At 37.8% G+C, this 24,514-nt stretch overlaps 1 long non-coding RNA gene across 2 annotated transcripts; it reads right to left on the bottom strand.

The window, feature by feature from the left end:
* Window positions 1-1,092: 1,092 nt before the first annotated feature.
* LOC113929648 lies at window positions 1,093-23,752 on the bottom strand. 2 transcript variants are annotated; one of them, XR_003522274.2, is made up of 5 exons: window positions 23,648-23,752; window positions 10,656-10,833; window positions 2,445-2,538; window positions 1,585-1,710; window positions 1,093-1,483 (listed from the first exon to the last, which is right to left on the bottom strand). It is a non-coding gene; the product is annotated as an uncharacterized LOC113929648 (long non-coding RNA). The 2 variants fall into 2 exon arrangements; XR_003522275.2 differs by lacking the exon at window positions 23,648-23,752 and adding an exon at window positions 23,345-23,625.
* Between the last annotated feature and the right edge of the window lie 762 nt (window positions 23,753-24,514).

Here is a 24,514-nt window from a genome sequence, read left to right as displayed (position 1 = left end):
GCACCTGTGCACATGTGCATGCACCAGAAACCAAGTGTGGAAATCTTGGTAAAAGTAAAACTATCTATTTGAATTTCATAGATAAAACTGTGGTGCACATTCATGTCTTATATTTCTAGGGTTGATCTTCTAAGAAAAACTTATACATTTTATAGTACCTTCACTTTGACTTTTTTTTCCTCTATTTCCTTTTGTGTGGGGTTCCTTTTTCTACTCTGTTGTGAAATTATGTGACTGGCATATGTCAAGTAGTGATTTGTCCCAACCTCCCCAGTTCTCAACATGAGAGCTACTTCTTTCTGTGGCCTCGGCGTGGGCAAGTTTCCAACCCCATTACACCACATCGCTCATTCTGCCATCTAAGTGGTGATATCAGATAACAGGTGAGCTGGGCAGGGTGGCAGAACCTGCTCCCCCAGTTTGTCCTATGTACTGTTATCTGTATTTAGAAACAAAAAAAAGTGATAAAATAGACCACATTTCCTCATATTTTGTCTAACAAATGGACTCTTGAAAAGTACACTGGACAGTTGAAAATTCTTTTCATTGGCTTATATATACAGTACTGAAGTTCAGGTTCAGAAAAAACAAAAACAACAAAGACCCTTAACTTGTTCTGAGAAACAACTGGCGGAAAGACACTGACAGATAACAAGCAGGCAGCCTCTCTCCCTTTTTTCCCAGTACAAAGAGGAGAGAGACCTTTGGGTTAGTGCTGAAAGTCAAAGGTGGTGCCTGAGTCAAATAACTCTTCTTCATTAATCTCAAAGCTGTGGGGGAAACAAACAGTAGTTTCTACTTACACAGAAGTCAGGAACTCCTGCAGTATAAACCCCCTCTAAAAACATACTTACAAGTGGGGTACCTGGGTGGCTCAGTCGGTTAGGTGTCTGCCTTCCGCTCAGGTCATGATCCCAGGGTCCTGGGATGGAGCCCCGCATTGGGGTCCCATCTTGGCGGGAAGCCTGCTTCTCCCTCTCCCTCTGCCTGCCACACCCCCTGCTTGTGCTCTCTCTCTCTGTGTCAAATAAATAAATAAAATCTTAAAAAAAAAAAAAACATACTTAGAGTCAGAGGCCTTGTGGTAGATACTACAAACTTTATTATTCTGTAGCTTTAAAATTTTTTCTTTTTCCTTTTCTTTTTTTGGAGTTGTTTGTTTTTTTGAGAAAACAATAAACTTTAAACACTATGATAGCTTAAATTGCTATTAATTGTTGTAAATATTACTTTTATGCAATTGAATCTCATCAGCCTATTGTAAATTTTAAGCTTCAGTTAATTCCAAAGGAAATAATGTTACTGCTCAACTTTAAAATATGACACAATGTGACTTTTGTTAACAGATGAATATGCTATTTGGTTTGACATACAGTATAGACGGTAAATGTGTGCCCATCATCACACTGGAGGGGCCTTGCATACTTGCTGCAAAATCAAAACCAGTCTATTTTGTACTTTGATACCTCCTGCTCATAATTTGCTGTGAATAAAAGGACATTTATAAAATTATGACCAAAATTAAGGCATCTTCTCCTTGTGAATATTAACAACATTTGAAGAAATATAATAAAAAAAACTTACTGTAGACTGGCTTTCACCATTCACTCTATTAGGGAGGAGAGAAGAGGTGGGAGGGAGATGTTTCCAAAGGTCACTAGGTTGACAAGGCTGTCATCCTCCCCATGAACCTCGGTCAATTTAGTGTCACTGGAGATTGGAGTACATAGAGTAGAACAGAGAAGTGAGTGAGATATATTTTTTTTGTAGAAACCAAAAATTAATCTTTCCCTAAACATAGAAAATTAACAAATCATCTATTTCAAAGCAATACACATATAGTTGCTTCTAAACATGAAGGTTTGATATTTTTTTAAAGATTTATTTATTTTTATTTTAGAGATAGAGAGACAGAGACAGAGAGAGCAGGGGTGGGGGCCAGAGGGAGAGGGAGAGAATCCTCAAGCAGACTCCCTGCTGAGTGTGGAGGACAGGACCCTGAGATCATGACCTGAGCCCAAATCAAGAGTTGGACACTTAACTGACTGAGCCACTGAGATGCCCCAGAAAGGTTTAATCTTAGTGTCACCATTTTCCCTACAAATCTTTAGATTTTTACAAAAATATTTATAAGGAAGTATAAAATAGGAGCATAAGACCTTAGAAAATAAGAAAGCCTGATACAATTAATGTGAAATGAGCCTTGAAAATTGCATTGTATTTCTTTAATCGCTAATGACTGAACCAGGAAAGAAATTTAAGCAAGCATGAATGTGGATACCACATTCCACTGATTTATGTATTTATATTAAAATACATTATTTTTCTTTTTATAACAGTATATATTCTACTGTATTATAACAGTGATACATATTTGTTGTAGAAATTAAAAATCCAGCCATTTAATAATTCACTAATTTAACCAATAAATACTGGATACTTACTGTGTGCTAGGTATTTGGTATATGTTGGTAAATACAACAGGCGTGGATCTGCCCCTTTGGAGCTTAGAAGTTAAGGAATGAGACAAATAACAATCTGCAAACACATAAGTCTATAATTTAAAATTGGAATAGGTGCCTTGATGAAAACAGAGGTCAGAGATAGAGAATAACAGTGGAGAATCCACTTACATAAAGGAACCTGGGGACTTCGCCTTAGAGGAAGAAATTTCAAGTAGTAAATTTGAAATTTTATCAAAGCAATACACACACGGTTAAAAAATAGAATAGGTCACCTGGGTGGCCCAGTTGTTAAGCTTCTGCCTTTGGCTGGAGTCCTGGGATCAAGTCCCATGTCGGGCTCCCTGCTCAGCGGGAAGCCTGCTACTCCCTCTCCCACTCCCACTGCTTGTGTTCCCTCTCTTGCTATCTCTGTCTCTGTCAAATAAATAAATAAAATCTTTGAAAAAAAATAGAATAATAGAGAACTTATATGAAAGTAATGATATGCATCTCCCATTGTCAGTGTACTCACCAGATGCACCATTTTTAAAATCTCTTTTGGCTGTTTCCCTTGCTAGTTGTTGCCATACCCCTAAATCACTGGTTTTCAACACCAGCTCTAATTAGAATCACCTGGAGAGGTTAGGAAAACAGTACCAAATATGTGGGCCTTACCTGCAAATATTCTACTTTAACTCACTGTGATGGCATCAGCATTGAATTCTGCTTCAGTTAAAGAAAATACTATTTAAGATTCTGATGTTTTGAAATCTGAGATTTGTTTGATTGCATGCTTATGTTCTAAATTGGTACATGTAACATATGATTTGAAAAGAATGTGTATTCTCAAGTTATTGAGTGTAGTGTACTTTAAATGCAGTTAGATTAAGGTGGTTGATATTTTTGTTCAGATGATCTATAACCTTACTGATTTTTGTTTTTTTGTTTTATCAAATACTATTAAAATCCTCAACTGTAATTTTGAAATTGTCTATTTTTTCCTTTCATTCTGTCAACTTTTGCTTCACATACTGTGAAGTTTATTAAGCACATATATTAAGGCACATATAATTATCATGTATGTTTTAAGGTATTGGCCCTTTCTATTATTATGGAGTTTTTCTATCTATGGTCATATCTTTGTCTTGAAGTATATTTTGCCTGGATTAACATAGTTACTCCTGCTCTTCTATATATATGTTCTTCTATATATATGGAATTTTAAAAGTTTTTATTTAAGCAATCTCTATACCCAACATGGGGCTCAAACTCACGACCCAGAGATCAAGAGTCAAATGCTCTTATGACTGAGCCAGCCAGGCATCCCCTAGAATATTTTTTTCTTTTGTTTTACTTCCAATGTATTTGTTATCTTTAAATTTAGGATATATAGAGAGCATATTGAAGGTTCTTGCTTTTTTATCCAGTCTGACAATATCAGTCTTTTATATGTAGTGTTTAATTCATTTACATTTAATGTAATTTTGTTACAGTTGGTCTGCCATTTTGCCATTTGCTTCTTGTTTGTCTTATATACACTTTTTTTGGTTCCTCTGTTCCTTCTTACTTGCCATCTCTTAGTAAATATTTTAGTATTCTTTTAACTTCTCTGGTGGCCATTTAGCTATATCTGTTTGCATCTTTTTTATAAGGGGTTGCTAATCTAGGGATTAAAATGTGCCTCTTCAAAAGTGAATGTTGAGTGACTTCAAGTAAAAGTTCTGAACAGTATAATTCTGTTGATCATCTCCTTATCCTTCAGCTACTGCCATATACATTCTATCAATACACACTATAAAGCTCAAAATATAATCTCTCTCCACCATAAAAATTCTCATCTATGAATAAGCTCATTTTTAGCTAACAATGTACTGGAAGTTTTAGCCAGTTTAATAAGGCAAGGAAAAGAAATAAAAGTCATAAGGATCAGAAAAGAAGAAATAAAACCAGTGAATATGGTTTCATTTTTACTGCAGTATACGGTTTCATTTTTACTGCAGCTCAACGAACTTCTCCAGAAACAATATTAAATCTTCTGAAAACTTTAAGAGTCAGTCATTCAGATGTTTAGTACACACCCTGCATATGACTTAACTTAATGTTTTAATTTTCTTTTACTTTACTTTGGCATCAACAAGATGCAGGCATAAATGAGTTGAAGATAGACATTATCTGTTGAATTTAGACTATGATATTTTGATGTAATTTGGTTTGATTTGATATATGTAACATTTATATATATTTTTAAATAGACTCTTCTAGAGTAGTTTTAGATTTATGGAAAAATTAGGAAGATGTAGAGTTCCCATATATCCCCTGGCATACAGTTTCCTATATTAACATGTTAACATAATACATTTGGTAACAGTTAATGAGCCATGTTGATACACTATTATTAACAGAAGTTCGTATTTTATTCAAATGTCCTCAGTTTTTACCTAATGTCTTTTTTCTATTCTGGGGTCCCACCTAGAATACCACATTACATTTAGTTGTCATGACTCCTTATACTTACCTTGTCTGTGGCAGTTTCTAACACTTTTTGTTTTTGATGTCCTTAACAGTTTTGAGAAGTACTGGTCAGGTATATTTTAAAATGCTCCCCACTACTGAGATGTATCTAATGTTTTTATCATGATTAGAGCAGTGTTACATGTTTTTTGGAGGAAGGTCATATAGGAAAAGTTCCATTTTCATCACATCATAACAAGGGTACATTCTATCAACATAATTTATGACTGTTGATTGTTGACTTTGATCACCTGACTATGCAATGTTCATCAGGTTCCTTCTCTATAAAGTTATTCTTTCTTCCTTTTTCCCTGTGTGACTAGTACATGTAGCCTACCCTTAAGATATGGGGAGTTGGGGGCACCTGGGTGGCTCAGTCAGTTAAGCATCTACCTTCAGCTCAGGTCATGATCTCCAGGTCTTGGGACTGAGCTCCAAGTCAGGCTCCTTGCTCAGTGGGGAATCTGCTTCTCTCCCTCTCTCGCTGCCCCTCCCCCTGCTCATGCTCTCTGTCTCTCTCTCTCTCAAATTAAATAAAGTCTTTAAAAATAAAAAGGAAATGGGTAGTTGTGGGGACAGCTGGGTGGGACAGTTGGTTAAGCACTGACTCTTGTTTTTGGCTCAGGTTGTGATCTCAGGGTTGTGAGATTGAGCCCCAGGTCAGCCCCGCACTCAGCGTAAAGTCTGCTTAAGATTCTCTGTCCCTCTCCCTCTGTTCTTTCCCCCTGACCCCCCAAATAAACAAATAAATCTTAAAAAAAAAAGAAATGGGGAGGTGTTGTGTCCCTCCTTTGAGGTAGAGTATCTACATAAATTATTTGGAGTTTTTCTGCATGAGAAATTTGTCTCTTTTCCCCATAACATTTATATCTTATTGCTGTCACTGTCTCTCCATCCATCCAATCAACTCTTTCCAAGTTGAACAAAGAAAATGGTAAAAATTATCTTGCTCTGTAAGACTCAATATTATTTCTAAATCTAAACTGGTATGTCTTTTTAAAAATTAATTATTTATTTTAAAATCCCAGTGTAGTTAACATACAGTGCTGTATTAGTTTCAGGTGTACAATATAGCTTTCAACAATTCCATGTATTTCTCAGTGCTCATCAAGGTAAGTGTACTTTTAATCCCTTTCACCCATCCCCCACCCACCTCCCCTCTGGTAATCCTCTGTTCTCTCTATGTAAGAGTCTGTTTTTTGGTTTCTCTCTCTTTTTTTCCTTTGTTTTGTTTCCTAAATTCCACATATGAGTGAAATCATAGGGTATATGTCTTTCTCTGTGGCATGTCTTCTCTTTATGCCCAAATGTAACTGAGAACAATGTTCATTATGTTTGCTTTCATTTTACTAATATCTGGCATTTACCTAAGACTTTACAATGACATCCTATATACATTATTATTATTTTTGCAATAGTTTAGTATATACGCTAATTACTATTATTACAGATGAAGGGAAAAAATGGTTCAATGTTATTAAGTTCTCATAGTAAATCAGTGAATGAATGCCTATATAATTGATTTTTTAGCTTTGCTCCCACTTCAATGAATCTTGTTAAATTTAGTTATCTCTTCGTAAATTCTAAGACTTTAAAGAAAAAATCATTCCCATTTTTTCTTCCTTTTGATCCTCTAGTTGAAAGTTTTCCTGTCTTTGAATAACAAACTTTAAACATATTAGACTAGAGGGGAGAAATTAAAGCTAGGTTTTTCTGCAATGCTTAGGAAACCATCAATTAGCAAAAACTAAAATGTAAAATGAGAATGTTACCATGACAACATGATGAAGGCCAGTATTGAACAAACAAAATGTAAAACTGCAAATTCAACAACAAATAAAGAACTTACAGGTGCTACTACTTAGAGAAACTTTAGCTTTAGGTTCTTTTGTTTCTGGATTGAAGGCAAGACATGTTTGCATTTAAATTTAGAAAGTTTTACTGATATCTATTCTTAAAAATAAACACTCCACAGTAAGTGGCTTAACCATAATGCATGTATACCAGGAATGGAGAGCTCTGCTACGTGGAGGGAATGGAAAGGAGAGAGTAAGTGGAGGAGAGCTTGGCAGGAGAGAGAGGCTGAGGGAATGGGGTTATGCGTTAGGCTTACTTCTATGGGAATTTTGAAATGAATTCAAAATTGCTAAGTGAATAATGAAAACAGCTATATTACAGAAAAATCTTTATATCATTGTGGTATAAAGAAACTGGAATGTCTAAAAGTCACATCTGTAACATGAGAATGGCTTTTTTTTCAGAGTTTAGTTTTAAAAATGATTTACTCAAGAAGTATTTTATATTCTGAACCAAATACTTAAAGTACCTGAAAGCCAGCTACATGATGGCACAAAATATTTAATAGATTTATACTGGTGGGGAAAAAAGCCGACAGGTAGTTTGAAAACCTATCAACTAAATGGAATTCTAGATCAAATTAGAATGACAAATTAAAACTTGTCCAGATATAAAAAAAATAAACTAGTTTTTGTTATATATAAACATTAATGTTCTTATTCTATTAAATGTCTATATTTATGGACAACACATTTTTATCAGACTAGCTTATGGAATGAACTTTGGCATATAATATTGACAGATGATTTTCAGTTCATCAGGTAAATAGTGGCTTAACCTAGGTTTGTTTTTATTTAATTAATTTTTGGAGGTACAGTTACAGTGAGATTTTGGGTGAACGTAAGATATTGTCCAGGATGGTATCTATGAATAGTAGTTGGCTCTACTCATTTAGAGTGCTTCTTCTTAAAAATATCTGAAGAGATTCTCTCTTTTTAAATTGAAGTATAGTTGACACTTACTAGTTTCAGGTGTACAACATAGTGATTCAATAATTATATACATCATGAAATGCTTACCACAGTAAGTGTATTATTGATTATATTCCTTACACTGTACTTTTCATCCCCATGACTTATTTATAACTGGAAGTCTGTACCTCTTAATCTCCTTCCCCATTCTCCCCTTCCCTGCCCACCCTTCCCCTTTGGCAACCACCGGTTTGTTCTCTGTTTATCCCTTTGGTTGTTGTTTGTTCATTTGTTTGGTTTTTTATTTTTTTTAAATATTTTATTTATTTGTGAGAGAGAGAGAGAGAACAAGTGGCGGGGGGGAGGCAGAGGGAGAGGGAGAAGCAGACTCAACTGCTGAGCAGGGAGCCTGACTTGGGGCTCCATCCCTGACTCGGGGCTCCATCCCTGACTCAAGGCTCAATTTCAGGACCCTGGGATCATGACCTGAGCCGAAATCAAAAGTCAGACATTTAACCAACTGCGCCACCCAGGAACCCCTAAAGTTTAGTCTTTCAAACACAGACTTTCTACCTCAACCACAGAGACTCCATTACTTACACTCTGTGGTACTGGCTGTTTCTAGTCTCATTTCCCATTTATGCCAATTGATGTGATGCATGAAATTTAGATGGTGTGATTCTCCTTTAATTTAAATACATTCTACTTGAAAAAGCTTCTCAATACTTGCACATACTTTTTGTGAAGTGATTCCTTAGTATTTTAACACTTGCTGCACGAGAAGAGATTTTATGAATAGCCTTGGCTTTAGCAGAGAAAGAAAAAAAATCTTCCAGGCTCAAACATTACCCAAAATATTCTTTTTCATTGTTTAGGAGATCATGTACTTGGATAAACTCCTTTAGGTTTGTTTCCTCCTGATCTGAAAAGATAAAAAGAGGCTGACCCCTTACAGGCTTAAATCTTCTATGATCATAGAAAATCCACAAAAAAATCTTTATTAATTTAAAAGAGGGTAGGGTTATTGGGAGGCAGAAAACATTTCCTTGTTCCTTCAGATGAAACTAATAATCATGATAGGTAAGTAGAAGGACATTTAAAAACACTTGGTTATCTTTTTTTTTTAAAGATTTTATTTATTTATTTGACAGAGAGAGACACAGCGAGAGCAGGAACACAAGCAGGGGCAGAGGGAGAAGGAGAGGGAGAAGCAGGCTTCCCACAGAGTAGGGAGCCCCGATGCAGGGCTCGATCCCAGGGTCCTGGGATCATGACCTGAGCCAAAGGCAGACGCTTAATGACTGAGCCACCCAGGCACCCCTATCTTGGTTTTATCTTAAGGCTGTTTATTATTGCCGGGGCACCTGGGCGGCTCAGTAGGTTGGGCAGCTGCCTTTGGCCCAGGTCATGATCTCAGGGTCCTGGGATCGAGCCTGAGTGGGGCTCCCTGCACAGCAGGGAGTCTGCTTCTCCCTCTGCCTCTCCCCCATGCTCATGTGCCCGTGCATTCTCTCTCTCTCAAATAAATAAATAAAATCTTAGGAAAAATAAAAATAAAATGCCTTTATGGGTGGAAACAGGTGGGCATTTTAGGAACAGTTTCAGATTCAGAAATGGAGTTGGGGAAGGGATATAAAAAGCAGGTTTAGTTTAGGAGAATTGACACCACACCAGGAAAGTCCTCTTGCTCTGCCCCAACACAGCTCCTCGCAAATCTTTTCATTTCACTTAGATAAATGGCCTGACTTTTCTCTGATTAAAGATCATTTTGGGTTATTAAGTAGTCTCATTAAATAACGTGATTTTCCCCCATTATAGCAGTAGTAGGTGTTATTCAGTTTCAGGAAATAAAGAAAGTAATGAGAAACAACCTCTCGTTTCACCTTCCAAATGTAATCATTGTTCATATTTTGGTGAATTTCATTCTAGTTTTTTACAACCATTGGTTTTATTTTCCTCAGAGTTGTGATCATCCAATCCATAAGATTTTGACTCCATTGTCCCACTATTTATTGTAAGCTTACCCCTGCCCCCCACCTCCCATGACTAAGCAGCTTCTTCCACTTTCTCTGGAAGGAATACAGAACTGTATGGCACTCATGAATTACTCCAATTTTGTTATGTTGAGTTTGTTTTTCCCTTCCTATATACCCAAGGTCATACGCTTTTATTTGACAGGCAGATTGAACATCTCCCAAGTGCCTAAAGGCAAGGAAAGTATAGCCTCTATCCCTGAGGAGCTCACAGTCTACTGGGAAATGCTGAGTCAACAAAAGAAGGAGAGTTTGATTAAAGGGAAGGGAGACAGGTCTCTTGGACCCAAGAGTACTTTGGGAAACTGATAGGTCAGGGCAGAGCTGTGAAAAGCATGATAATTCCATCCCCCTAGGTAATCAGAAATCAGGGTCTAAAATTGGAGGTGGGAGGATGGCAGAGATAAATTCTAAATAAAAAGTTTTTCGAGGTAAAATGGAAGGTTTTGAAGTCAGAGCAGTGGTTACCTATGGTGACAGGACTGACAGGGAAAACAGAATGAGGAAAACTAGAGTGGTGGAAATGTTTTATTTCTTCATCTGGATGGTGGTTACACAGGTGTATTCATACAAAAAAATCATCAAGCTATACATTTAAGATTAGTGCACCTTATGTGTGTTATGTATCAGTAAAAAAGGAACAGCGTCTCTCCCCACTGCCACCCCCTCCCCAGGCCCGGACCTCTGCTCACAGCAGGACAGGTTTAGAAAAGTTCTCTTTGTCCTGCAATCTACCGTACTATATCACTCCATTAGCAGGACCTAGGTCTCAGGCTTGTATTATTAGTATCACGGTTCTGCTACCTTAAAGGTTAAAAAGGCTTTTATGGATTAATTTGTGAAGTTAATACCATTTAAAATTAGTTCCATTGGAAAGTATGAAAGGGCAATTGACTTACAAAAGCACATCAGGACTGCAATTCAGCAAACATTTCCGGAACACCTCTACTCTGTAACGAATAGTGCTTTGTGCTAAAAGTCTCCAAGATGAATGAAACCAGGATCCTGTGGTCAGGAGCTTGATCTTTCACAGGTTAGTGTCTTTCCCATATTACTATTGGTTGAAGTCTTGATTTTCTGTTTTAGAAATAATCAAATCATGGCATACTATGAAAAGATACTTAACATCATTAGCCATTAGGGAAATACGAATCAAAACCACAACAAGATAGATACCACTTCACACTCACTGGGATTGCTATTATAAAAAAGACAGATAAAAGGTGTTGGTGAGAATGTGAAAAATTAGAATCCTCATATAATCTGGTGGGAATGTAAAATGGTACAGCTGCTCTGAAAAACAGTTTGGCAGTTCCTTAAAGGTTAACATAGGGGTACCATATGACCCAGCAATTCTACTTTTAGATATCTACCCAAGAGAAGTGAACCATGTCCATACAAAAATTTTTGCATGAATGTTCATAGCATTATTCATATAATCAAAAGGTGTAAACAACCCAGTGTCTACCATCTGATAGATAAATGTATGTCCATGCCATAGAATATTGTCCAGCAATAAAAAAGAGTAAAGTACTAATACATGCTACAAAATGGATAAATTTGGTAAACATGCTAAACGAAGGAAGCCAGCCACAAAAGACCATGTTGAATGAGTCTATTTTTAGGAAATATCCAGAACTGGCAAATCCAGAGAGACAGAAAATAGATCAGTGGTTGCCCAGGACTGGGGTAAGAGGGAATGGGGAGACTACTAAAGGGTAGGGAATTTCTTTTGGGTTCATCAAAATGGTCTAAAATTGATTGTGGTGATGCCTGCATGATTCTGTGAATTCCAAAAACCGTTGATACGGTTATGTGAATTATACCTCAGTAAAGCCATTAAAACAAACAGAACCATAGTGCTTGTGAAGAAAGCAACAATAAAACCTTAACACCTACATTTCAGTAAAAATATTAAGGGTGGGTTTGGAGCACACCATCTTGGTCTTAATCCTAGCTCAACCGTTTACTAGCTGTGGGACCTGGCACGTTATTTAACCTCTCCATGCCTCAGTTTCCTATCTGGAAAATGGAGATACCAGCAGGGCCTCCTTCACAACCTCTGGGCAGGTAGATGCCTGTAGCGTTTTGCATAATTGAATGTTAAGGGGAACAAGTACAGCGGTCACATTAGAGTTCAATAAGTGTTAGCTATTATTTGTAGAGAGCTCTAACATTTTTAAAGTACTTTTACAAACATTTTCTCGCTTGATTAACACAAGTACTCAGGAAATTTACATTCCTTCTGCCTCAGTAAAATTTGAGCATTTTGTTTTTGGCACTCGACATTCCTGGTGTGCTGTCATGCTCTCTTACTCCTCCTTCACTCCGTGATGCCCAGGATTGATCTTTATTTCATTCTTGCTTTTACGTCATTTTTGCAAGATGTCTATAAATAACACTGAATTATGTGACCCAGCCAAGGAAACTTCTGTGTTAAAAGAGAAATCTGAAAACCAAGGGAACTTGTAGAATCTAAAGGAAAGGCAATTCTCTAATCGTATCCTTATGTATCATTAGGGAGCCAGCCTGACTTGCCCACTCTACACCGGGATCTGATTTTTGTGATGAACAGACTGTGATTTAATCTGTGAATTTTGTCTGTTTTAAAATTGGCTGAAGGGTGCCTGGCTGGCTCAGTCAGTAGATCTCAGGGTTGTGAGTTCGAGCCTCACACTGGGTGAAGATATTACTTAAAAATAAAATCTTTTTTTAAAGATTTTATTTATTTATTTGATGAGAGCAAGAGAGCACAAGTGGGGGAGTGGCAGGCAGAGGGAGAGGGAGAAACAGGCTCTCTGCTGAGCAGGGAGCCTGATGTTGGTCTCCATCCCAGGACCCCGGGATCATGTCCGGAGCCAAAGGCAGATGCTTAATCAACTGAGCCACCCTGTGTCCCTTAAAAATAAAATCTTAAAAAAAAAAAGGCTGAAAAGTCTTAAGGGGCACCTGGGTGGCTCAGTCGGTTAAGCATCTGCCTTTGGCTCATGTCATGATCTCAGGGTCCTGGGACTGAGCCCCATGTCAGGCTCCATGTTTAGCGGAGAGTCTGCTTGTCCCTCTCCCTCTGCCCCTCCTCCTGCTTGTGCTCTCTTTGTCTCTCTCTCAAATAACATCTTAAAAAAAGAAAAGTCTTAAAAATGTAAGAATTCTCTCATATATACAATTTCTATTTCTTTTCTCTAGATTTGTTAGGCCTCAAGCTAATAAATTAAGATTCTAAAATTTCCTTTAATTCGAGAACTTTAGTATGAAATGAAGCATCTTATTTTTTTCTTGTTACAAAAGCAATGACCATAAGCAAAAAGAGTAACCAAATACCCATGTTCTCCTGCTTTGATGGAGACTTCCATTTGTGTGTGTGTGTGTGTGTGTGTGTGTGTGTTTGTGTATACTTATATATGTATATATATATATATATATATACACTTATATATAAAGTATATATAAATATATACTTTAAAGAACAGGAATCATACCCCATTGTGCACCCATTTTTTCCCTAACAATATGATTCTTTTATGATTTTTATTTCTTAAATATTTTTTTAAAAAGTAAACTCTACACCCAGTGTGGGGCTCAAACTCACAGCCTCGAGCTCACAAGAATCACGTTCTAAGAACCATATGATTCTCTCAATAGATGCAGAAAAATCATTTGACAAAGTACAACATGTATTCATGATAAAAACTCTCAATAAAATAGGGATAGAAAGAATATACCTCAACATCATAAAGGCCATATATAAAAAACCCACAGTTAATATCATCCTCAACAGGGAAAAACTGAGAGCTTTTCCTCTACGGTCAGGAACAAGACAAGAATGTCTGCTCTCACTATTGGAAGTCCTAGCCTCAGCAATCAGACAAGAAGAAGAAATAAAAGCATCCAAATCAACAAGGAAGAAGTCAAACTTTCACTGTTTGCAGATGACATGATACTGTATATAGAAAATGCAAAACACTCCACCAAAAAATTGCTGGAACTGACCCATGAATTCAGTATAGTTGTAGGATACAAAATCAAAATACCAAAATCTGTTGCATTTCTATACACCAATAATGAGGCAGCAGAAAGAGAAATCAAGGAATCAATCCCATTTACAACTGCACCAAAAACAATAAGATACCTAGGCATAAACCTAACCAAAGAGGAAAAAGATCTGTGTTCTGAAAACTATAACACACTTATGAAAGAAATTGCAGAGGACACAAAGAAATGGACAAACATTCCATGCTCGTGGATTGGAAGAACAAATATTGTTAAAATGTCTATACTACCCAAAGCCATCTACACATTTAATGCAATCCCTATCAAAATACGAACAGTATTTTTCACAGAACTAGAACAAATAATCTTAAAATTTGTATGGAACCACAAAAGCCCCAAATAGCCAAAGCGATCTTGAAAAAACAAAGCAAAGCAGGAGACATCACAATTCCAGACTTCAGCTTATATTACAAAGCTGTAGTGATCAGGACAGTATAGTACTGGTACAAAAACAGATACATTGATCAGTGGAACAGAATAGAAAACCCAGAAATGAACACACAACTCTATGGTCTACTGATCTTTGACAAAGCAGGAAAGAATAGCCAATGGAAAAAAAGACAGGCTCTTCAACAAATCATGTTGGGAAAACTGGACAGCAACATGCAAAGAATGAAACTGGACCATATTCTTACACCACACACAGAAGTAAATTCAAAATGGATGAAAGACCTAAATGTGAGACAAGAAACCATCAAAATCCTAGAGGAGAATACAGGTAGTAAACTCTTTGGCATTGGTGATAGCAACTTCTTACTAGATATGTCTTCTGAGAAAAGAAAAACAAAAGCAAAAATTAACTATTGGGACTTCCAGATAAAAAGCTGCTGCACAGCAAAGGAAACAACAAAATTAAAAGGCAACCTTTGGAATGGGAGAAGATATTTGCAAATGACATAACTGATAAAGGGTTCGTATCCAAAATATATAAAGCAAAACTGAACCACCAAAAAACAAATAATCCAGTTAAAAAATGGACAGAAGACATTCTTCCAAAGAAGACATCCAGACGACTAACAGACACATGAAAAGATGCTCTACATCACTCATCACCAGGGAAATGCAAATAAAAACTACAATGAGATATCACTGCACACCAGTCAGAATGGCTAAAATCAGCAACACAGATGTTGGCCAGGATGTGGAGAAAAGAACCCTCTTACACTGTTGGTGGGAATGCAAACTGGTGCAGTCTCTCTGGAGAGCAGCATGGAGGTTCCTCAAAAAGTTAAAAAGACTACCCTATGATCCAGCAATTGCACTACCAGGTATTTACCCAGAGGATAAAACATACTGATTTGAAGGGATACATGCACCCAGATGTTTATAGCAGCATTATCAACAATAGCCATACTATAGAAAGAGCCCAAATGTCCATTGACTGATGATGGATATATACATACAATGGAATAGTACTCAGCCATCAAAAGAATGAAATCTTGCCATTTGCAATGATGTGGATGAGGCTAGAGAGTGTAAATGCTAAGTGAAATAAGGCAGGCAAAGACAAATACCATATGATCGCACTCATATGTGGAATTTAAGAAACAAAACAGATGAAATGGGGGGAAAAAAGAGGCAAACCAGGAAATAGACTCTTAACAATAGAGAACAAACCGAGGGTTGCTGGAGGGGAGGTGGGTGTGGGGGATGGGCTAACTAGGTATTAAGGAGGGCACTTGTTGGGGTGGGCACTGGGTATTGGTGCCCCATATTTCTGAAATAGTTTAATGACTCCATTTCATTATGTAGATGTGGAAGGATTTATCTAACCAATACCCTGTGGCTGGATAATTAACAAGACTGCATGGGATCATGAACATTCTACAGTTTTTTCAAAAATAAACAAAATGCTAGGAAATTAAGGGAACTAAGGTCTTTCTTCCAATCTTCAGCCTCTGGGGCCTTTATAATGGTGGTACAGTTTGGAGTTCTATAATCAAAGATAAATATTGAAACCTGAGGATTCAGAGGAGGACAGTAAACAAAGCATTGAGAAATAAGAATTGAAATTATTTAACCTTAGGAAGAAAATGCTTACAGATGACTGATATATACTTATTTATATAGAAAGAATATCCCATAGCACCTTGCATTTTCATTATGCTACAATCACAGTCTATCAGTATCAGAATTATTGTTGTGCACGTCTCCACTTCTAGCCTGAGAGTACCAGAGGCATGATTTCATTTCACTCTCTATTTATTCTGTAGTGTGTGCTTTTTGAAGAGTAAATATCTGTTGAACAGGAGTTGAACATAATTATGACATCTCAAAGGAAGAGAGAGCATTGATACTTTAGCCCTGCCCACAGTCACTTTGCTAATTTCCATAAACTTCTAGAGAAATTACCAGCCATATGACTAGTATGTTACTGTGTGTTTCTCATTCCCATGAAGAAGAATTTAAGAGTTTTGCCCCACTGCTTTACTCTAGTAAATCAGGCCCTTGCATATAATATTACTAAAGTGTAAACACAATTGTGTTGAAATTACAACCCACTTGCTAATTTGCACTGTATGAAATGTTAACTAAATGCTTCTGTATTTACACAGGTATGTTTGCCTACCGGATAAGCATTAGTTGGAAGTGTTTCATTTAAGTGTGATGATCTGACAGTCTTATGGTGCAGCAGAAGGGCACATTTTCCAGAATAGTTCTACAATTCAGGTTTTCGGGGCACTTTTTGACTAAATGTCTGAGCATAAAGCTGGGGAATCTCTACAGAAAAATTCAGACAGCCAATCCATATATGTATTCAAATTATATGGTCTCAAACTGGGAGTTGTAAAATTTTGCTAGCCTCTTGAGCAGTAGGGTAACTGTAAACTTTCAGGTTGTTTGAACCACAATTTATCATATTTGATGACAAAATAATTTAGGTGGCTTGTGCCATACTAAACTAGGTCTGATTCTTGTGAGGGTTGGTTGGGGTTTGTTAAGAGGAAACTGAAAAAAAATTTTTTTTAAATATTTTATTTATTTATTTGACAGAGAGAGAGAGAGAGAGAGAACAAGCAGGGGAAGCAGTGGAGGGAGAGGGAGAAGCAGACTCCCTAAGGAGCAGGGAACCCGATGTGGGACTCCATCCCAGGACCCTGGGGTCATGACCTGAGCTGAAGGGAGATGCTTAACTGACTGAGCCACCCAGGCACCCCCAAAAATGTTCTTAATGAGATCTTCTTTCTTCTTTTGGTAGCAGGTAACAAAACAAAGTCTCTTATTTAGTCAAGTCTCTGGTTAATGAAGACAAACATCATATCTTATCACCTGACATATTATCCTCCTCCCAAAAAGCAAAAAAACAAGTTCATAAACTCTTAATTTCCCGGTAAAATTAAGTATGTTGGAATTGTGGGCATTAAATATTCTTTTAAAATAGCTTCTTTCTTTACTCCCCTGACAAAGTTTGTATAAAAGTGCTTATAATGAATTTAAAGTGCTTAAGAAAGTGGCTAAACACAGCTAGCATTCAAGAAGTTCTAGCTATTAGGTTTTTTTTTGTAAAGAAAACAGTATCTTAATATAAAAACTCACAAAGTTAATGGGCCCAGTTATAATAGACAATAATTTTGATCTCAAAAAGAAAGCACAATCAAAAATGAAAGAAAAACAGCAATTAGGATTACAAAAGGCATCAGAATAACCAAGATACATGTTATGGTGTATTTTTTAAATCTAATAATATAGTCCTATAGTTCCTGAATAAATTCTATAGTGAACAGTGCTAATTACTCTTCCTTGTTCACAGTGCCACCTTGAGGAGGAAGAAGTTTCCTTAATTTAGTCCAAATGCATTCTTAACTGGATTGAGCTAGGTCAAGTACCTAAAGATCAGGCATACTATAGAAAATGTATGCTTTAGTTTAATTGATTATCATAAGAATGTCTACTCTGATTCTTTCTACCTGGCTGTGTTCAATGCAGAAGACCAATGTGTAAGCTTTTAAATCTTGATGTGGGAATTTAAAAATTGATTAGAAATGAATGCAGATGTAATGTATGGTGATTAACATAACAATAAAAAATTTTAAAAATGTAAAAAAAAGAAATGAATGCATAGGATTTCTTCCTAATTTATTTTCTTTTGGAACACCATACTTAGATCACAATATGTAAATCATGCAATTCTTACATCATCACCAAGAGATTTAACAGTTTCCCTTGATATTTTGTTCCTTTAACCAGTTTCAGAAGGAAATATTCCATATTGCCTTAAAAACTAGAATTAAGCAATTACTTCTAGTACTTAAAATGGTACTCAGTCCATGAATACTTGGTTGAAGAAGCTGAATAAATGGTTGAAGAAGCTGAAGTAGGTCAGATTAACAACCTGAGAGAGGAAAAGGGGGAGAGCTACTAGAAGTCCTTGAAGTGTCTAGGGCTGCACTGTCTAATATGGTAGCCACTAGTTACTGAGGACTTGAAATGCAGATAATAGGAATTGAGATGTGCTATTAGTGTAGAACACACATGACATTTTGAATCAATACAAAAAATTATAAATATTTCATTTTTATATGGATTACATGTGGAAATGGTATTTTGTATATATTAGGTTAAATAAAATATATTATTTAAATTAATCTCACCTACTTATTTTTACTTTTTAAAATATGTCTACTAGAAAGTTTAAAATTATATATATGGCTTGCATTATATTTCCATTGGGCAGTGCTTTCTAGGGCATACAAATTAGTGTGGTAGCAGTACTCATGACAGATTCACTGAGCACATACCATGTGCCAGGCACATACTAAGTTAGGCTGATAAGAAACCTTTCAGGTAAAGTTCCATGATCACTTGTGTTTTCACCTAGAAATCAAAACCAAGAGGTCAAATAATTTCCCCAGATATCACAGCTAGTTAATGGAAGAGGGGATATTCAATCTAAATTTGTATGGACTCCATACAAAAAAAGAGCCCACGTTCTTAATATCTACAACTCTACTACCTCCTGGAATAATCTTTACCTGAAATAATAGAAATCAGAGCAATGCAGAGAAGGTAGAGATTTTAATTCAAACTTTCAGTTCTGTAGCAGGGGGAAAATGAGGAAAAGAGAAGTTAAGTCACTCTAAGATCTCTTGCAGTAGAATCATATATAGTTTACTACCTGATTTGGGGTGGGGTAAATCATGATAAATCTTAATTGTTAAAAGGACAGGGTGCTATGAGAGCAAATGACTAGGGGGTGATATGGCCTGGAAAGTTAAAAAAGGAAGTAATGTTTGAATTCGGTTCTGGAATAAGAACAGAAATTAACTAGATCAAGGAGGAGGAGCAAGAGGAAGACCAAAAGACAGTTGACTCTTGAACAGCACGGGTTTAAACTACATGGATTCACTTATACACAGATTTTTTTTCTATAAATACAGTATAGTACTGTATTTTCCTCATGATTTTCTTAACATTTTCTCTTTAGCTTACTTTATTATAAGAATATAGTGTATCATACATATAGCATACAAAATATGCATTGATCAACTGTTTATGGTATTGGTAAGGCTTCTGGTCAAGAGTAGTCTATTAGTAGTTGAGTTTTGGGGGAATCAAAGTTATATGTAAATTTTCGACGGTGTTGGGAGCTAGCACCCCTTAGCCCTGCATTGTTCAAGGGTCAGCTATATGCACAGATCTCAAGGTGAAGGAGTATGGCTTCTTTAAAGAAAAGTCTTGATAAAAAGAATGCGAAGAGGTGGGTGGTTCCAGGTAAGGCTGGAGGGAAAGGCCAAGGCCAGATCATTTGGGGAATTTTAGGCTTTATGAAGGTTCTGGTTAATGACGTGGCCAAGTTCATACAACTAGTAGATGGAAAAACTAAGATTCCAAAACTAAGTCTTCTGGCTCCAAGGTCTGTGATCTTTTCACAACTCTATGCTACAAAGGAGCAAAAAGACAAGAAGGAACACATTTTTTGTCATTCTGACTTTAAAGAAGTTAATAAAGTTCAATAAAAATAAAATTGGATTAGGAGCAGAAACGCTAACATTTGTCTCTGACCCAGCAGTCTTGTGTCTTCTACCAGCATCTATTAACCAGCAAGAGACTAACTTTCTAGACTGTAAATAGGATAAAAATCAAACCCAGACCTAAAAGGTTGTATCTAAATTACCAGTGGCCCCTGGAAAACTTGGAAAAAAGGTATAAGAACAAGCAATCTTAAGATAGGCAAAAAGGAACAAATAGTGATTTTTTAAAAAGATTTTTAAAAATTTGAGAGTAAGAGAGAGAGATAACAGGAGCAAGGGGGGGGGGGCGGGGAGAAGCAGGCTTCCCACTGAGCAGGGAGTCCCATGTGGGGCTTGATCCCAGGACCCTGGGATCATGACCTGAGCCAAAGGCAGATGCTTAATGGGCTGAGCCACCCAGGCACTCCCTGATTTTTAAATTAGTCAGCTTTTTGCATGGGTTTATCTAAACTGCCCCTCCAACTCTTTACCCTCTGCCTTTATAAAAAGAAGCCCTGGTTTTAGGGCTTCAGGCTCCAAACTGCCCTTTGGTGGTATTCTGCTTCCTTTTATATTAAGCTCTAGAAAGCTAACTTCTCATGTACTGGTGGGAACTGTTCCGGGGGCTTCAGGAAGGCTGTGATCAGACATGGTGAAAGGATGAATGGCTCTGATTTCAGGCAGAGTTTCCCCGTGGGGGGTACCAAGTGGAGGTCACTTTGGTGGGCAATTTGTGAACTGTATGATGCAGAGGTGAGAAATATGTTAGCATTCCCTCGGGCTACTCTCTTCATTTTGCAATCAGACTATTTGTGGGAAGGAGTAACTTGGCAGAATCACATGGTAAATGAATGGCAGAGTAGAATTCACCACTCCAGTTCTATTCCACTTCTCCAGAACGATCCTCAAGTCATAGTAGTTATGTGGTACTGACTTACCAAGCTCAAATCTGGGGGATAAACAAGAATTCAATTCATTTACAATTGTGTATGTGTGTATATATATATATATATAAAACTGTCTAGAGTAGGATCACTTCCATTTCAGGGGTAAGACTTTCTGGACTTAAGTTTAAGTCATAAATCTAGATGTTGCTTGGTGAGCAGAATTGGAACACATTTAAATGTATATTCTCTCGTGACATAACCATCAAACTAGAGTGGCTATATGGATTCCCCTTGATTTAGTGTGTTACTATTTAGAGAACTGGATTGGAATTTAGAATTTGTTCACTTATATAATCTTTCTTTTTTTTTAAAGATTTTATTTATTTATTTGAGAGAGAGAATGAGATAGAGAGAGCATGAGAGGGAAGAGGGTCAGAGGGAGAAGCGGGCTCCCTGCTGAGCAGGGAGCCCGATGTGGGACTCGATCCCGGGACTCCAGGATCATGACCTGAGCCGAAGGCAGTCGCTTAACCAACTGAGCCACCCAGGCGCCCCTATATAATCTTTCTTGACCATCTACTATGTGTCAGACGCCTACTGTGTATAGGCTCTGGACCTAAGGATGCTAGCCTCTGGACAAGTGCTTTATAGAGACATAGTTATTATCCAGATACTCTTAAATTAGTCATCTAAGTGCCATTACTTCATCTCAAGGAAAGAATTTATACTTTTAGGGGTTTTATATTACCTCTCTTGATCATCATCATAAATCAGTATAGAAGATACTAATTATCATATTTTACAGATGTGGAGCCTGAGACTTAAAGGGATGAAATAACACGTTTCAAGTTACACAATTAGCAAGTGGCAGGCCTAGGAAGACCCAGATGTACTCTACTCCAATCACTTTCACTTTCCACTACACTCTTTTACTCATAATTTTCTTACAATTGGGTGTTTCACCTTCTAAGGACAGGCATATTAAGGTCTTTCTTTTGTGACTCTATAATCCTAGTTCCATGATTTGGGAAAGGTCCTAATCTCATCAATTCAGCAAACAGATATCAAATACGAACTATGTATAAAGCTAAAAGCATAAATGCGTAAAGCACTGGGCCATTCTCTGGAGGACACAGAGATGAAAAAGACAAGATCCTTGTATTCTTGGAGCTTCCAATATACTTAGCACAAATATAAAATCTAGAATTAAGCTGACTAAAGACACAAACAAAATGCTATGGGAACATAGGGAAAAGAAAAAATTACAATTTGGGAGATTTGAGAAGGGTTTTGGAACAGGGAACTGAAATTTCAAGGGTAAGATTGCTAGAAGACAGGAAAAAAATCCTCAAAAGTGAGGTAGCCTGGGGGGGGGGGCGTACCTCTCTGGGCTCAGTTTTTAGAGCATGAGTCCCACATTGGGTGTAGAGATTCCTTAAAAACAAACAAACAAACAACAAAAAGTGAGGTAGCCTGAAGGCAGGAGAGTGCTGGGCATCATCCACATTATGGGGAACAGAAGATACTGGTGGTATTGTGGCAGATGATGCAAGAAAGGTAGAAGTTAAACTGTAGAAGGCTTGTATGTGAGCTAGAAAGTTTGGAACTTAATTCTGTGTGTAAGGAAGATCCTTGCAGGGATTTGAGCCGGCAGAAATACAATTAGCTAAAGATATTGCGCATAGCCTTTTACAGCTTTATTATTGGATCTTCCCTGCTTTACATGGTGCATGGAACTTGCTCTGTGCAAATAAACATGTTAAATGAATGGATTCAAGGGGAATAGACTAGATATTGGATTATCAATTAGGTTACTGAAATAGTTCAAGAAGAGAGCACATGCAATCAACACTGCAGAGGTGAAAATGACTGTCCTTGATATCTGGGTTTGGGCTTATGGGAAGAGAAAGTGTTAAAGAAGGCTGACTTTGACCCTGTTCCACCAGGAAGACAGGGATATTGAGAATAGGGTGAAAACACGGTTTGGGGAGGATAGGAATAAGGAAAGATTCTCAATTCTGTTTTGGATTGTGTTGTGTTTGAAGATATCTAGTAAAAGGATTTCCAAACATTCATGAGCCTTTATTTCTTTGAGGGGGCACCATGTTCATATGCCTGACTTCATCCATGGTTTTATACAGATTTGTAATGATTTCAGTTTGATATTTTCCTTACATTCCTTAAAATCGTGGGGAAGTATCTTAGCATCCCAGGCAAGAGCTACCCTAAGCAGCAAGGGAAAAATGCATTAAAGCAGCTAAATAGTTGAAGGTGAAGTGATCTTCTGATTTCATGCTTTAAGCTGGGCAAATTTTACCCTTCATCTTGGGTAAAATGGATGGAGAAATATGTTATTTTTAAAAAAATTTTTAAAGAGAAATGTATTTTAAAACATGTTTTTTAAAATTTTTTATATATTTTTTAAAGATTTTATTTATTTATTTGACAGAGAGAGACACAGCGAGAGAGGGAACACAAGCAGGGGGAGTGGGAGAGGGAGAGGCAGGCTTCCCGCCGAGCAGGGAGCCCGACGTGGGGCTCGATCCCAGGACCCTGGGACCATGACCTGAGCTCGAAGGCAGACGCCTAACGACTGAGCCACCCAGGCGCCCGTAAGAGAAATATATTTTAAAGAAATATATTTTAAAAGACAGACCCTGTATTTAGAAACCAGGTAGTAATGGAAAAATATGCATGTACCTAAACTACTTATAACCAAAAAAGTAACAAGTCAATGTAACCGGAGGTGAGGTGGTATTTTGTTGACTACTCTTCCGATTGAGGCTTTTACTTGCTAGAACCTTTACAAGTTGTCTTTCGAGTCCTGCTGATAGTCTGAATTATAAGGGATTCATCCATTCCTTCCCATGCGCTATTTTGAACTATATATTCTGGGGGGCAGACATGCTCAGACAGTTTATCAGTCCAGAACACAATGGTCTCCTTCCCTTCTTTTCCCCAAACTGCACGGCTAACTTCCCGACTCTCCCACAGCATAGATACCCCGAGCTTTCCCCTGCACCCGGTCTTCCCCGTCGCACGTGGGCTAGAGCTGTATTGATCCCGCCAGGAGTGGCGCTTTCCCCCAACTCCCGCCCGAGGGGCACGTGCGCCAGGGGCGGTTACAGTGCACAGCAACGGTCCCTTTTGTCCAGTATGCGGGCGCCGGAGCTGGGCCGGCTGGCGCGGGAGGTGGGGCGCGAGCCCGGGGCGGGCTGGTGCGCGCCAGCTGGGGGCGCGAGCCCACCGGGAGACGCAGCGCTCCGAGCCTTGTGAGAACCGACAGTTGGAGCCGGGGATGCGGAAGCTCTCCGGTTTGCAACTGAATGCGGTGAAGCAGAAAAAGCAAGTTGCAAAACGCTAAGTACAGTGAGATCGCATTTACGTAGGAAGAGCCACAGCGCCCAACTCTGAGGACACACTATGTAAATGCGTTGGAAATGGTCTGACGATGCTCTGGGGAACGGAGTAAGCTGGGAGGGCGGATGAAGGGAGCTGACTTTGTACATGGTGTATTTCTGAGATACGTAACATTATTATTCAGAAAACGTGATCATGTAATTGAAAAAAAAATCTGCATTTGGGAAGCTTGGATACCTCTCGCTTCCCATCTGTAGGGACCTGCTCAGACTCTCAGAGCACCGGCAAGATAGGAGTCAAGAAAAGTGTTCTCACGTTCGCCTGTTCTCCCTTCTCCCTGCTTCTCCTCTCGTCCCCCTCACCTTACGGCAAATCCATCGAATTGGCCTTGGCCTTGGCGGAGGACTCTTCCTCACAGCCCTTGTCTTTATCACAGATCTGCCTGCAAAACCCACTCACAAAGAGGAAACATTTTGAAAATAGTAAATTACTCACAGGCATATAAACCTA

The sequence above is a fragment of the Zalophus californianus genome, chromosome 5 (assembly GCF_009762305.2).
Source record: "Zalophus californianus isolate mZalCal1 chromosome 5, mZalCal1.pri.v2, whole genome shotgun sequence".
Classification (NCBI taxonomy): Eukaryota; Metazoa; Chordata; class Mammalia; order Carnivora; family Otariidae; genus Zalophus; species Zalophus californianus.
This window is presented reverse-complemented; position numbering and strand designations above follow the sequence as displayed.